The sequence below is a fragment of the Pleurodeles waltl genome, chromosome 5 (genome assembly GCF_031143425.1).
Source record: "Pleurodeles waltl isolate 20211129_DDA chromosome 5, aPleWal1.hap1.20221129, whole genome shotgun sequence".
NCBI classification, from domain to species: Eukaryota; Metazoa; Chordata; class Amphibia; order Caudata; family Salamandridae; genus Pleurodeles; species Pleurodeles waltl.
This window is the reverse complement of record NC_090444.1, coordinates 1,273,188,464-1,273,202,244: the sequence shown is the minus strand read 5'-3', so window position 1 is coordinate 1,273,202,244 and position 13,781 is coordinate 1,273,188,464.

Sequence of the window (13,781 nt, the reverse complement as noted above, 5' to 3'; positions counted from 1 at the left end):
CCATCCATGCCCTGCTAACATTGTTAATTTTTGCCAAACAGGTGACAGTGCATATGCGCTACGACCATGGATACTTACCCCGTACCTAACACCCAGCACTGAGAATGAGAGGCAATATAACAGTGCACATATGCGGACCAGAAATGTCATAGAGAGGACCTTTGGACTGTTAAAGGCAAGATTCCGATGCCTCCACAGAAGTGGAAGTGCGCTCCAGTATGCCCCAATAACAGCGTTCAAGATACTTGGCACATGCACTATAATGCACAACATTGCCACCAGACGTGGGCTACATCTCACCCCTGAAGACACAGATTCGGAGGATGACGAGCAAGAGCTACCACATTGCCAGCCTGGGGATAGAAGCATTGCAAATCAAGGTAGACAGAGATGGGACCACATTACAAACCAATACTTTGGAAGGTTTGTGGTAACTGTCACCACACACACTAATGTCACACACAAAGAGCCCAGTTGTGAAGTGGATCAAACAAAACATTTTAATAAATGAACCTAATAACTAAAGAACTGAACTGTTGGTAAGGGGCTGCACATGTCCTCCCTCAATGAGGACACATTAACTCCATGTGCCTCATGAGTCCTGCAGTGGTTGGGCCTAACACCTCTCCCTGGTACGCCCAGCATGGCTTGTGCCAGGTTGGTCAGCAGACCCCTGACGTGCACTGCCACTCCGCAGCACACGTGTGTCTGTGGCAGAAGCACTGCTGAACGTGGACCCCTCTTCACTGTTCTGAGGTGTCTCAGCCATGCCCCTTACCACCTGCTTGGCCTCCAGCATGTCCACAGCATGGCTAATGCGGCCATTCCCCACGCCACATCCCCTGCAAAATGGCCCAGGTCCACCTACAGGCTCATGGTCCATCGAGACAGGCCTGTGGTGTTCACTGCAAGACGGACAATGGATGCTGCCATGCGGTCCAATCTCTGCACTAGTTGGCGCTCACGGCGCCTTGCACCTTGTCTCTCTGCCACCAGTTCCGTCACCAGTTGGTGTATTGATAGTGCTAGGTCACTGATATTGTCATTCAGTCTTGTGAACTGTGTGTTCACTTCTGCCAGGCCATGAGTGAAATTGTGCACCATCCTCTCCATTTCCCCAGAAATAATTCTCAATTGCCTTGTTTGCAGGCGCTGACCAGATAGGAGGGATGCCTCAACTGCAGGCATGGATACGTCCCCTAGATCCTCCTGGGCCACTGCCTGGACCTGGACTCTCCGTCTGCGACGCGGTGGTGCTTCTGGCTCTTGCTGTCTCACAGTGTGGCTGGGACCAGGTGTTGTGTCTCTTTCCACTATGTCCACTTCTTCATATGGAGGGAACTGTGGTGGTGTGGAGCTGGGCCCTGTATTGGCTGCTGCAGCCTCCTTCCCTGCCTGTGGCCTGCTGTCTTCACCCTGGATGGTGTGGCTTGTGGGGGTGTCTTGTGGGAGACCTGTGGGACATAGGGAACACACTGTCAGGATGTAACATCTGTTGTTTGACTCCTAATAAACATTTGCCTATATGCTGCCTACTGTTCTACATTGCCCATAATGCACCATTCTGGTGGTTGCTAGTCTGGATATGGAGCTAGTCTGGTTGTGCATGCTGCTGTGTACTGGGTGAGTGTGGGTATAGCATTTATAGGTGTACATGCATGTTTCATGGTACTCACTTTTTGATGTCCCTTGCGCTGACGTGTCCAGTGCTCCCATTCCTGACACTGCCTCAGGCTCCAGGGTCTGGTCAACCAGTTCCTCCATGGCTGTGGGTGGTGGGATGGAGGATGGGCCTCCTACTGGGCCCCTCATCTCCCTGAAGCGATCTGCCACCCTCTCCTTTGTCCTGGAGCGCAGGTCAAACCACAGTTTTTTTATTTCGTCGATGCTTCTGTGGCTCACCCCTATGGCATTGATCCTCTCCTGGATGTCCTGCCAGATCCTCCTCTTTTCAGTGTCTGGGACACTCAGGGCTGCCTTTCCAAAAAGCTGGTCATGGTGCTGGCAGCATTCCTCTGTCAGCACCTCAAGTTCCTTCTCAGAGAATTTAAATTTCCTCTTCCTTTCTGCACTGCCTGTGTCTTCCATGGTTGCAGCTGTTCCTCCAGGTAGTTGCCCAGCAGTGTGAAAAGGGTGTGGTCCTCCCTCCTCCCAGGTGTATTTGATGACTTCCTGGCTCTGATGTCATCAGCAAGAGCCAGGAAGTGTTTTTCAAACTGTTTTTCAGCACCTGCATGCAAAATGCGGGACAGTCGCAATTTACGACACCCGACGCGCAAATTGCGAGATCGTTTTTAGCGAGGTCGCAAAAAGCGACCTCTCTAATAGCGAACTCGCAATCTGCGGTGCAACATCATTTGCGAGTCGCAAATTGATGTTGCATTTTTTTGTTGGATCCCATTTTGCGAGTCAGAAATTGCGAGTCGCAATGACTCGCAATTTCCGACTCGCCAATTTTTTCCTTTCTACATCTGGCCCCATGTTTTTTACTTTGTATAGTGTGACTTATTGTTCTGTTAACTCATGTTGTGCATTGCACTACACATGCCAGTATATAAAGGTTAACCTTGACTGGTGCTAAACTTCACACATGTAATGGATAAACGTAACAGAGCCTGATTGAACTGTGCAGCATTTTACTGGGTAGTGTGAGTGACATTTCTGTGGCATTTCATGGGACATGATACTGATTCCTGACCTTTGCCCTGCAGACAGCACTGTGGAGCTCTAGGACATAGCTAGCTGCACTGCACAATATGACCATTGTCCCTTGTTGATATTTACCCTGTGTCTGTAGTTGTTCCTCATGTGCTGCACTTTTGTGTCCGGGCACTCCAGCTACCCACTTGTCTGGGATGACAGCTGCCACCCACTCCTCTAAGGCATCCAGCTCCTCTTGGTGGGCTGGGCTTCCTCCTCCGGTCTGCATTGCTGCCTCTAGGTTGTTGGCCAGCTACTCCTTTTTGTAGCACTTATAATCATGCCAGCACATTTTTGCAGTTGGTGATGGTCCTATTCGCTTGTCCCACACTGTTGCTTTTTTTTCCACTATGGCCTGCCAAATGGGCTCTTTCCTCCCTAGTGGCAATTTTGAGGTGACAGAGAGCTGATATTGGTGCTCTGTCACCTCAGTTGTGAAGATGTCATTCTCCTCCTCACTGAAGTTGCACTCCCTTATCCTCTTCCCCTGGGAGTCTGCCTAGACATTCTGGCTGGTGCTGGAGTTCTTGTCCTTGCTGCTGCTGCCTGCTCCATGGCTGCCTTCTGTGAAGTGGGCAACCTTTTTTTCATGAGGCATCATTTTTTTGTATCTTTTTTATGTGTTCCATCCTCAAAATTGAACCAGGGCTGATTTGCATCAATTTACACGCCTCAAGTCATCCCTGCATCACTTTTGCAGCAGGAGCATCAGATTTCTCTATGACGTAGATGTGTCATTTTTTTCAATGCAGTCAGGATCCTTACACCATGGTGTCCCATATTGTAAATATGACACATCTATGGCATAGGATTCTGTCATAACGAAGCACAAGTTATTTTGATGCATCGTTGCCACAATGCAGAGATGTGTCAGTTCTTGTAAATGAGACCCACTGTGTCTAGAACTACAAATAGGGGATATCCCCACCTGTTGATCAACAATGCCATCAACAGAGCCTGGTTTTGCTCCAGGAACCCGTGTTTCAAGCAAGCCATCAAAAGAGCATGTTCTTGCCCAAGGAAACCACCTTTTGAACCAAACACCTGTTGTCCTGCTGAAGATCAAATAATAAATGTCACTACTTTTGATCCAGTTTCGAACTAATTAACGATATGTAAAAAAAAAAAATCTGGCCAGTACTCAATTTCCTATGGTCCTCTTTCCAAGTTTACCTTCCTGAGGAGTCTGAATCTTAGGTATTAACTAGTCCAGACCCATTAATCTAAAATGCCTAGGGCCATGATCGTGTGTATGTGGGGGCTGCCGGCAGTGATAGGACTTTTCAAATGGGAGTTATTCAGTTTGCCCATTTATGATAAACACCAATATATTGGTAATCAGAATATGTTGTTTCACCTTGGTTTTCATTTCAATTGCTACACTTCCACTGTAATTTATTGCACATGTCGTCCTTGTCGTTTGATTTATGTTGGCAAAAATGTATAAAGCTCACTTACACATTTGCAAACATCACAGTAGGATCATATGCAAAACTGTGAATGCATTTTTGTTGATTTTTTTTGCACGAATCACAATGAAAATGGCTTCACTAGGCAGATCACTGATGTGGCTTTAAAACCCAACAGGAGGGATGGGATGACAGGGATTCTGCCTGCAGATTCATAATTTGGATTACGTCAGTGTTGGGTTGACCAATATGGAGGAACTTCACACTATTGTTTCATGCAAGCAATTGACAGTTCTTTGGATATGTTTTTGCGAGATCTATCTCAATGTAATATCACTTAGCATAATCCATGTTTTGGCAGCATTGTAGATATATATTTTATTGTGCTCCATAATTCTATCATTCCACACAGTACCCTTGTTTTATGCCTTTCAATCAAAACATTACCCCAGGTGTGTGTCCCTCTTCCTTGGTATTTTTGGGTTTGTCAATACCAATCTGATCCAATGGAATAATCATGTCATACACATCTCTAATTACACTTTCTTTAATTCTAACCTTAGCTTGAGTGTTGGCCACTAACTGTTTGACCCCATAATGATTTAATTTGTGGGCTTTGAATTGACATAATATGTCGTCAAAGTCTATTGTGTCTTCGATTACACATTTTTTCAATTGTGCATTTTGTGGGAGTATTGGTCATTTACTATTTGGCCATAAAATGAATCATCATCACAGTACTTACTTCCTAGGTGTCTCATGGGTTTGTGGGTGGGGCTTTCAGCTTCAACCATCCTTTACACATAAACCTCCAGCTCAGCATCTCCTTATGTCACAGGATGGTGAGCAGGATGCAGCTGCTTATCCACTGACGTCTCAGTAGACAGCACATTTTTCCAGGCCTGATCTTTAGGACGTCGATCTCTTCTATAGCAGAGCCCTAACAACTTTCCAATAGATGAAGCTGGCATCTTCCAAGGAGTGATGCCTACCAGTCAGTTTATCTTGAGCCTTGCCCTTGAATTGTGGGACTGGTTACGTCTGTCCAGTCTTAAGTTTGATTATTTTAATATCCTTTTTTCTAAGCTGCCACTACAGGACATTGTTTCCATAGAATTTGAGCAGACCTTGGGCGGTCAAGTCCTCCTTGTAAGTATAAACTACAATCAATAATTGTTCATTCAGAAACCAGCTAGATGTTGTCACTCACCATATTTAACATTACCTTGGCGTAACAATGAATAGTTTAACCCATGTCCTGACTCTGCCATTTTGTAACAGTGTATTTGTAGACTGCCTGATCAAAAACCAACAGAGTAATTTTCTATAACAATGCTATTCCAATTTCCTAACGCACATCTCAGATGTGGTTTATGGTTATTAGATCTTCCTTTCCAAACTAGGGGCCTCATTACAAGGCTGATGCTCTTGAGACTGCCAGCCTCGCGGTGGCAGTCAGGACTGCCGCTGCTGTGGCAGTCTGACCACCACATTAAGACCCTGGGGGTTAGACCTCCAGGGTATCGCCATCACCGCAGGGATCCATGATCTGGATGGGCTGGCGGTCGAAGAGATCGGAATCAGCCAAGGAGGTGCTGCATGCAGCTCCGCCCTGCTGCTTACAACCTTGTTCTCCACCAGCCTTTTCATGGCGGCTTTACCACCATGAAAAGACTGGCAAAAAACAGGTGCAGGGTGTTGTGCAGACAGTGAACATTGTGAGTGTGCTGGTGCACTCTGCGACAGCAGCACTGCTGCTGCCTCCATTACAAGCTGGCGACAATGCTGCTGCCAGTTTCCCGCTGGACTGGTGGGCACAAACCTCGTGATGGTTAAGGCGGGGAGGTAGCCAGTGTGGTGGTAACTTCCCTATTGGAAGTTCAGCTGACAGTTCAAACCGTTCGCTAAACTCCTAATCAGGCCCTAAGATTTGCAAGTGCTTGGATCATGACAATTATTCCATCTTTTTCCACATGTTTTTGAGACCCAATATTTTTAACTTCTGCACAATCCTTTGCACTAATAATCACTTTTTAATTTTATTTTTTATTTCAGTATCCTTAGATGCCTCTTACTGTTGTTAATTTTTCGGAGGATGACCCTTTGATTTACACATAAAGGTTGAAACAATGACTGTGTGTGAGATACTTTTTAACGTTCTTTGGATTTCCAATGTAATATACAGTATGATGGGAATCTCTGAACAAATATATGTTAGTGTCACTTATACATCATTGACTTCATGGCCAAAAATAGATAGTTGTTGACTATTTTCGAATGTTTTTCACAGCATCTCACTGCATTGAGCACTGCATAATTTTTACATTTTCTTTGCTAATATTTTCATAAACTAGCAATGTCAATATTCTAGGTGTGCCTTGTAATAAATGGTTTTAATTGTGTGCTTCTTTTGCCTATTGAGTTTTTTGGGGGGTATGTCCACTGCTGTTTTACAAATATTTAATACACAACAATAAATACACATCACTCAAGGAGGTTAGGCAACTTCCTGTTCTCAGATCAGTTCTTGATTATTATATACCACAGAGAGGAATACATGATGTGTTAGGGGCGACTATAACCTAACTGTTGTAGTTGCTAATTGAAGGGATACATTACTTATCTATTCTATTTTATAGGCAAATACAGTTCCATCATCTAATATATGACAATGTTGTGGTATCGTTCCAGTTTAGAGTTATTTGTTGAATAGCAACATCAATTGAAATATCAACTATTTCACCTTGTGATGAAAGAGTCTGTCAGTCCTAAATTAAACTTAAAAAATAATATTTCTCAGTGCGATCTGAACAATAGATTTTACAGTGCCCTGGACTTTTCTCCAAACTTGAATACAAAATAGAGCAAATGAGGGACATCCAAAAATCATTTGGGCTACGCTTCCCATATGAAAGGAACACAACCAACTCTGCTCAGATAGAGAGACATATACTTTATGAGGGATAATGTAGTACAAAATAATCTACAATACAGGAAGTGCAATATTTGTCAGGTTTTGGAGTCCGAGAACTAGATTGAAATTTTTCTAAATCCTCTTCCACAGCTGAAGAGAACCAAAAAATATGAAGATCTTTTTTCATTCTAATTCAATTATATGTTTATCCCAATTAATGTTTAGTCTATTGAAAAAAAGTACATAATAGAAACTTTTGGAGGGACATCTGATTGCTCAAAAAATTATAATGTTCTTATCACTAATAATCATAGTAATCATAGAACATCTATACAAATTTCCGATAGCATATTTGAGTTTCTCACATTGTCTATATATTATTTTAGGATATTGGTATTTAATCTGCAGCTAGCAAAAGATATATGACATATTGTTTTCAAATAATAATGTACCCATGATATTCCATTATTCCAGAAACCCACTCTATTATTGGTATTAATGTTCACAAATTTACTATACAAAAATAAATGTGTGTAAAACTATCTCTGTTTGAAGAGTAATGCCAAATGAGAATAGTTTACTCTAAAATACATTGATTTGAATATTCTGCAAAATAGGGTGAAAAAAAGAAGCTGGTCTCTTGGATATACATAAAAACTCCCAAGAAGAAACGGGTCAATAAATGCCATTTCTAAAGTAACCCAAATCTGGACTTTGACTACTTACGATCTTATTCAATACCAACCTTTTCTAAGACAAAAAGCTGTACAACATAAGAAGAGTGGGAGACCAAACTCTTCCCCTCTTCTTTGATGTCCTTAAACTATATTAAAAATGTGTGCCTTTTATTATTGCAAAGAAATATAGACATATTCTACCAATTGATTTAAAAATTGTTTTGGCAAATTAACTGGTGCCATAGAAATTGAATACAGTATTAATGTGACAAGTTCAATCTTTGCTGAATCTAAGTGTCCCCACCTTGACACGGTAAGAGAAAACCTAGGGCCTAATTACAACCTTGGCAGATGGGATACTCCATCACAAACATGACAGATATCCCGCCCACTATATTAATAGCTCCATTATAAACTATGGAGCTTGTAAAACGGCAGACGGGATAGCTGTCACATTTGTGCGGAGTATCCCACCTGTCAAGGTCATATCAAGCCCTTAGTCTTAATTAAATGCCAAAGCTTGTATTAGCTATATTGTAAATTGAATTTAATGGAATCTCTAAAGGTGTTGAAGAAACATAATGGTCACTAGTTAAATTTTGCACTATTCGAAATGAAAATATAATATTTAAAACTATCCTTAAAACAATGGTGGTCATTACAACCCTGGCGGTCGGTGTTAAAGTGGTGGTAAGACCGCCAACAGGCCAGCGGTAAAAAATTTGCAATTACGACCGTGGTGGAAACCACTAACAAAGACAGCCACTTTAACACTTCGACCGCCACGGCGGTACAAACAAACAGAGCAGCTGTCACCGCCAACAGACAGGTGGAGGACAAAGTACCGCCCACAGGATCACAACAGGCCAATCCGCCACCTTTTCCGGTGCGGATTCACCGCGGATAAAAACACGGCGGAAACAGGATTCCGAATGGAAAACGCTCACCTCTACACACCCCACGAGGAACTAGGAAACCATGGAGGCGGAACTCCAAATTCTCCCTGCGATAGTCTTCCTGCTCCTCTACCAGGAGCACGAATGCCGGCGGCGAAGACCACGGTGAGTACTGCACCTACGACACAGGGGAGGGGGGAGGAAAAAGAGAGTGACACCAACACGCAACACCCCCACCCACTACAACACACACACTAATACATATTAATACATGATAGTTACACCCCCTGACCCCCCGGAAGAATGCAAAGACAAAAGGAAATGAGTGTAACCATTTTAATATATTAAAATCAAGGACGCAAAAATATATATATACACCATAAACAAAATATACACCAAGCATAGTAGTCCAGGTTGTGCTCCAATTAAGTCTGTGGAACACTGGGCCCACACGGTATGGGCGAGGCCCACACAAGATCTCCGACCATGACAGAGAGAACACTGCAGGGGCATCAGAGAGCAAGAAAACAGGCACCTCAGGGGAGGGAAAGGGGGGGGCACCTCAGCCGGTTGAGTGCACAACGCCAAATCCACGAGAGGGCCACATGCCCACTGTTCAATCCTGGGGAGTGCAAAGCCACAGTCTCTCAAGTCTCTACAGTGGGTGGGTTGCCCACTGTTCCATCCTGGGGAGTGCAAAGCCACAGTCTCTCAAGTCTCTACAGTGGGTGGGTTGCCCACTGTTCCATCCTGGGGAGTGCAAATCCACAGTCTCTCAGGTCTCTACAGTGGGTGGGTTGCCCACTATTCAATCCTGGGGAGTGCAAAGCCACAGTCTCTCAAGTCTCTACAGTGGGTGGGTTGCCCACTGTTCAATCCTGGGGAGTGCAAAGCCACAGTCTCTCAAGTCTCTACAGTGGGTGGGTTGCCCACTGTTCAATCCTGGGGAGTGCAAAGCCACAGTCTCTCAAGAGGATAACAGTCTCCACTGGTTCTGGAGGAGGCATTGCGCCCAGAGTGCTTCGTCCTGCTAAGGACAGAGGTAGTTGATGTATCTCTCCACTGGTTCTGGAGGGGGCTTTGTGCCCAGAGTGCTTCATCCTGTTAAGGACAGAGGTAGTGGATGTATCTCTCCACTGGTTCTGGAGGGGGCTTTGTGCCCAGAGTGCTTCATCCTGCCCGTGACGGACTCAGTAGCATCAGTGCCCTTGGCGCTCATGGGCCAGCGGTGCTTGAGGCCGCAGGGCCCTGTTCAGCGGTGCTTGAGGCGGCGGTGCCCTGTTCAGCGGTGCTTGGAGCGGCGGTGCCCTGTTCAGCGGTGCTTGGAGCGGCGGGCTCCTTTGCAGTGACTCAGCTGCTAGCGGTCCTCTCTGTCCCAGCGGGGCTTGTGCTGGCGGTCCTCTCTGTCCCAGCGGGGCTTGTGCTGGCGGTCCTCTCTCTGGCCCAGCTGGGCTTGTGCTGGCGGTCCTCTCTAGCCCAGCGGGGCTTGTGCTGGTGGTCCTCTCTGGCCCTGCAGGGCTTTTGCTGGCGGTCCTCTCTAGCCCAGCGGGGCTTGTGCTGGCGGTCTTCTCTAGCCCAGCGGGGCTTTTGCTGGCGGTCCTCTCTGTCCCAGCGGGGCTTGTGCTGGTGGTCCTCTCTAGCCCAGCGGGGCTTGTGCTGGCGGTCCTCTGTAGCCCAGCGGGGCTTGTGCTGGCGGTCCTCTCTGTCCCAGAGGGGCTTGTGCTGGCGGTCCTCTCTAGCCCAGCGGGGCTTGTGCTGGCGGTCCTCTCTAGCCCAGCCGGACTTGTGCTAGCGGTCCTCTGTAGCCCAGCGGGGCTTGTGCTGGCGGTCCTCTCTGTCCCAGCGGGGCTTGTGCTGGCGGTCCTCTCTGTCCCAGCGGGGCTTGTGCTGGTGGTCGTTTCTAGCCCAGCGGGGCTTGTGCTGGAGGTCCTCTGTAGCCCAGCGGGGCTTGTGCTGGCGGTCCTCTGTAGCCCAGCGGGGCTTGTGCTGGCGGTCCTCTCTGTCCCAGCGGGGCTTGTGCTGGCGGTCCTCTCTAGCACAGCGGGGCTTGTGCTGGCGGTCCTCTCTAGCCCAGCGGGGATGATGGCAGTGGCTTCCTGGGCAGCGGGGATGATGGCTGTGGCCTCCTGGGTAGTGGGGATGACAGCTGTGGCCTCCTGGGCAGCGGGGATGATGGCGGTCTCCTCCGCCATGCTGCTCTTCCCAGACTTTCCTGGTTTCTTGTGGCCTTTCCCCACCTTGGAAGGTGTTGCAGCTGACTCCACACTCCCACCGGGACCCCTGGGAGTGGCTTTGGTGGCTGGAGCCTTCCCCCTCTACCGCCGGGCACTGGCCAACTTTTGATGCTTCACAGGTGTGGGAATTTCTGTGCTGTGGCTCCGTGCCACACTGGCTGCCCTGGTGGCCGGTGCACTCCTTATTCCGGTGACTACTGGCACCACTGGTCCCGGAGATGTTGTGGCTGAGGTGCTAGTTCGGGACCTAGGAGACAGACGGGGTGGGGGTGGGAAAGAGGTCAAGGTTGGACAGGAAAAAAAATTGGAGACACTGGGATGGGTAGGTGGAGGGGGCTTGGGAGTGGAGGAAGAGGTTGTGGTAGTAGGAGGTGTTCGTTTGCTGACTTTGGGTGAAGGTGCATGGGCTGGATGCTGTTGTGAGGTGTATGGCTGTTGGGTGGGTGTGTGCCTGCGTTTGTGTATCTTGGGAGGTGGCATCACAAACACACTGGGAGAGGACACAGGGGACGTCTGAATGGTAGTGGGGGTGGTGACTGCACGTGAGCGGGTGTGGTGGTGGGTGTGGTGGTGATGGCAGTATTGGCTGTAGATGTAGTGCATGCAGGTGTGAGTGTAGAAGAGACTGGGAGGGAGGAGGGAGGCGAGGAGGAGAGGGACACAGTGGAGGCAGTGGATGTTGGTGTGTCTGCATGTGTGTGATGCTTGCGTGAGTGCCTGTGGGATGTGTGGTGCTTATGTCTGCCTGAGCTTCCCATGTGTGTTGAGGTGTGTGCATGCTGTTCTGAAGGTGTGCTTGGGATAGGCTGGGGTACAGGGGATTGGGTCTGGGTGGAGGAAGTTGGAGGGGGGAGGCTAGAGACAGGGACAATGGCTGCCATCAGAACTAACGCCAGAGTCTGAAAAGCTTGCTGAAGGGCTGCCTGACCAGAATGAATGCCCTCAAGGAATGCATTTGTTTGTTGCAACTGCCTTTCTACACCATGGATGGCATTCAAAATGGTAGACTGCCCAACAGTGAGGGACCTGAGGAGGTCAATGGCCTCCTCACTGAGGGCAGCAGGGGTGACTGGGGCAGGGCCTGAGGTGCCTGGGGCGAAGGTGATGCCCACCCTCCTGGGTGAGCGGGCACGGGGCAAAGGCTGAGGGGCTGCTGGGAGGGCGGTGCTGGTAGGGGGGTGGCGGCTGTACCTGTAGATGCGGGGGCACAGATGTTGCCGCCACCACAAGGGAGCTCCCATCAGAGGACGAGTCCGTGTCGCTGGTGTCAGCTCCTGTCAGCTCCTGTCCCCGCCATGGAGCTCCCCTCGCCCTCCATCCCACTGTTGAACTCGAGTCCATAGTTTCACCCTCCAGGGCCATGTGGGATGCAGCTCCCTCCTGCTCCGGTGCCACTGCTCCTCCGCCTGATGATGCTAATGCACACAAGAACATGGAGACCACAAAAAGGGGGGGATGACAGAGGAAAGACATGTTGAGTGCATGCATTACCGCTACCGTTGGCGGACACGACAGACACAGAAGCCCCCTGCACTACGCCGCGCTCTTGGGCTCCACTGTTTAATTCCTGGGAAATGGCCTACTAGGCTATGGACAACATCTGCACACAGGGGCATGACTAGGTGTACTTGGCACTCTACAGAGGTGTGGTGGGGTGCCACATGGACTGCCTTACGGAGGGACCTTGCCTACTAAACTTGCCCTGGCCTAGGGAAACCCACAGCCCACCTCCCCCACCCAGACCCCTCCACTGCGCGCAAAATCAGCTGGATGAGAGTGTACTCACCCCCTTGTGGCTGCTGTGATGCCCTCAAGCGCCCATCCAACTCCGGGTACGCCACCGCCAGGATCCTGAACATCAGGGGGGTCATGGTGCGACGGGCACCCCTCCCACGTTGGGAGGCCATCCCCAGCTGAGCCTCCACCGTCTTCTTGCTCCAGCGGCGAACGTCCTCCCATCTTTTCCGGCAGTGGGTGCTCCGTCTGTGGTAGACCCCCAGGGTCCGGACATCCTTGGCAATGGCACGCCAAATATCTTTTTTCTGGTGGGCTCTGACCTACATGATTTGTACAGGGGGAAGAGAAACTTATTACCAACTGCACCGTCACAATCATTGGCCCACATCCCTACCCTTGCCATGTGGCACATGCACTCACTGTCGTTTCATGCACGCCACACTCTCCCCTCCTTCCTTCTTACGTCCACCCCTCCCCACACAGGCATAGCCCATACAGCATGCTCCCAGTGTACTTACCTGCTTGTCTGGAGGACCGTAGAGTAGCGTGTACTGGGGGAGGACCCCATACACGAGTTTCTCCAACTCCTCCGATGTGAAGGCAGGGGCCCTTTCCCCAGACACTCGAGCCATTGTCTCTTCCAGACCGAGAGAAGACTATCGAGGGTCCCTGGTATAATACGTAGCCCATCCAGGGAAATGCTTGAGTACAAGAAAAGAGAATGAGCTACAACTAATGCTTACTGTTGTCTACAATATAAACAACCAGAGAATCAAGATAACATAAATACGAAAGATGATATTTATTACATATGTATGTACAAAAACATGAGAACGCAATAATCAAAGTTAGATATAAAAATATTTACATATTCACAAGGAAAGACACAAACACTTATAAATAATGAATAAACAAAGACACAATGTTATACAAAACAAGAGACAACAGATATTAAAGACATAACATGGGCAAAAGAAATTCCAAATTGTCCAAGGTATAATAAGATGTAAATTAAATGTACACTTCTTCTTCTTAGAGCCTTAACAGTGTTCATACTAATGACATGTTGTGACTCAATTCATAATCCATTGTAACACCTGTAGGAACTAGGCCTACGCGCGTTTCGGCGGTAACCATCCAATTTGTAAAACCGCCTTCGTCAGGGCAGTTCCTTTTCAATATTAGGTAACTAATGTTGCAGGTCGTTTAAATTC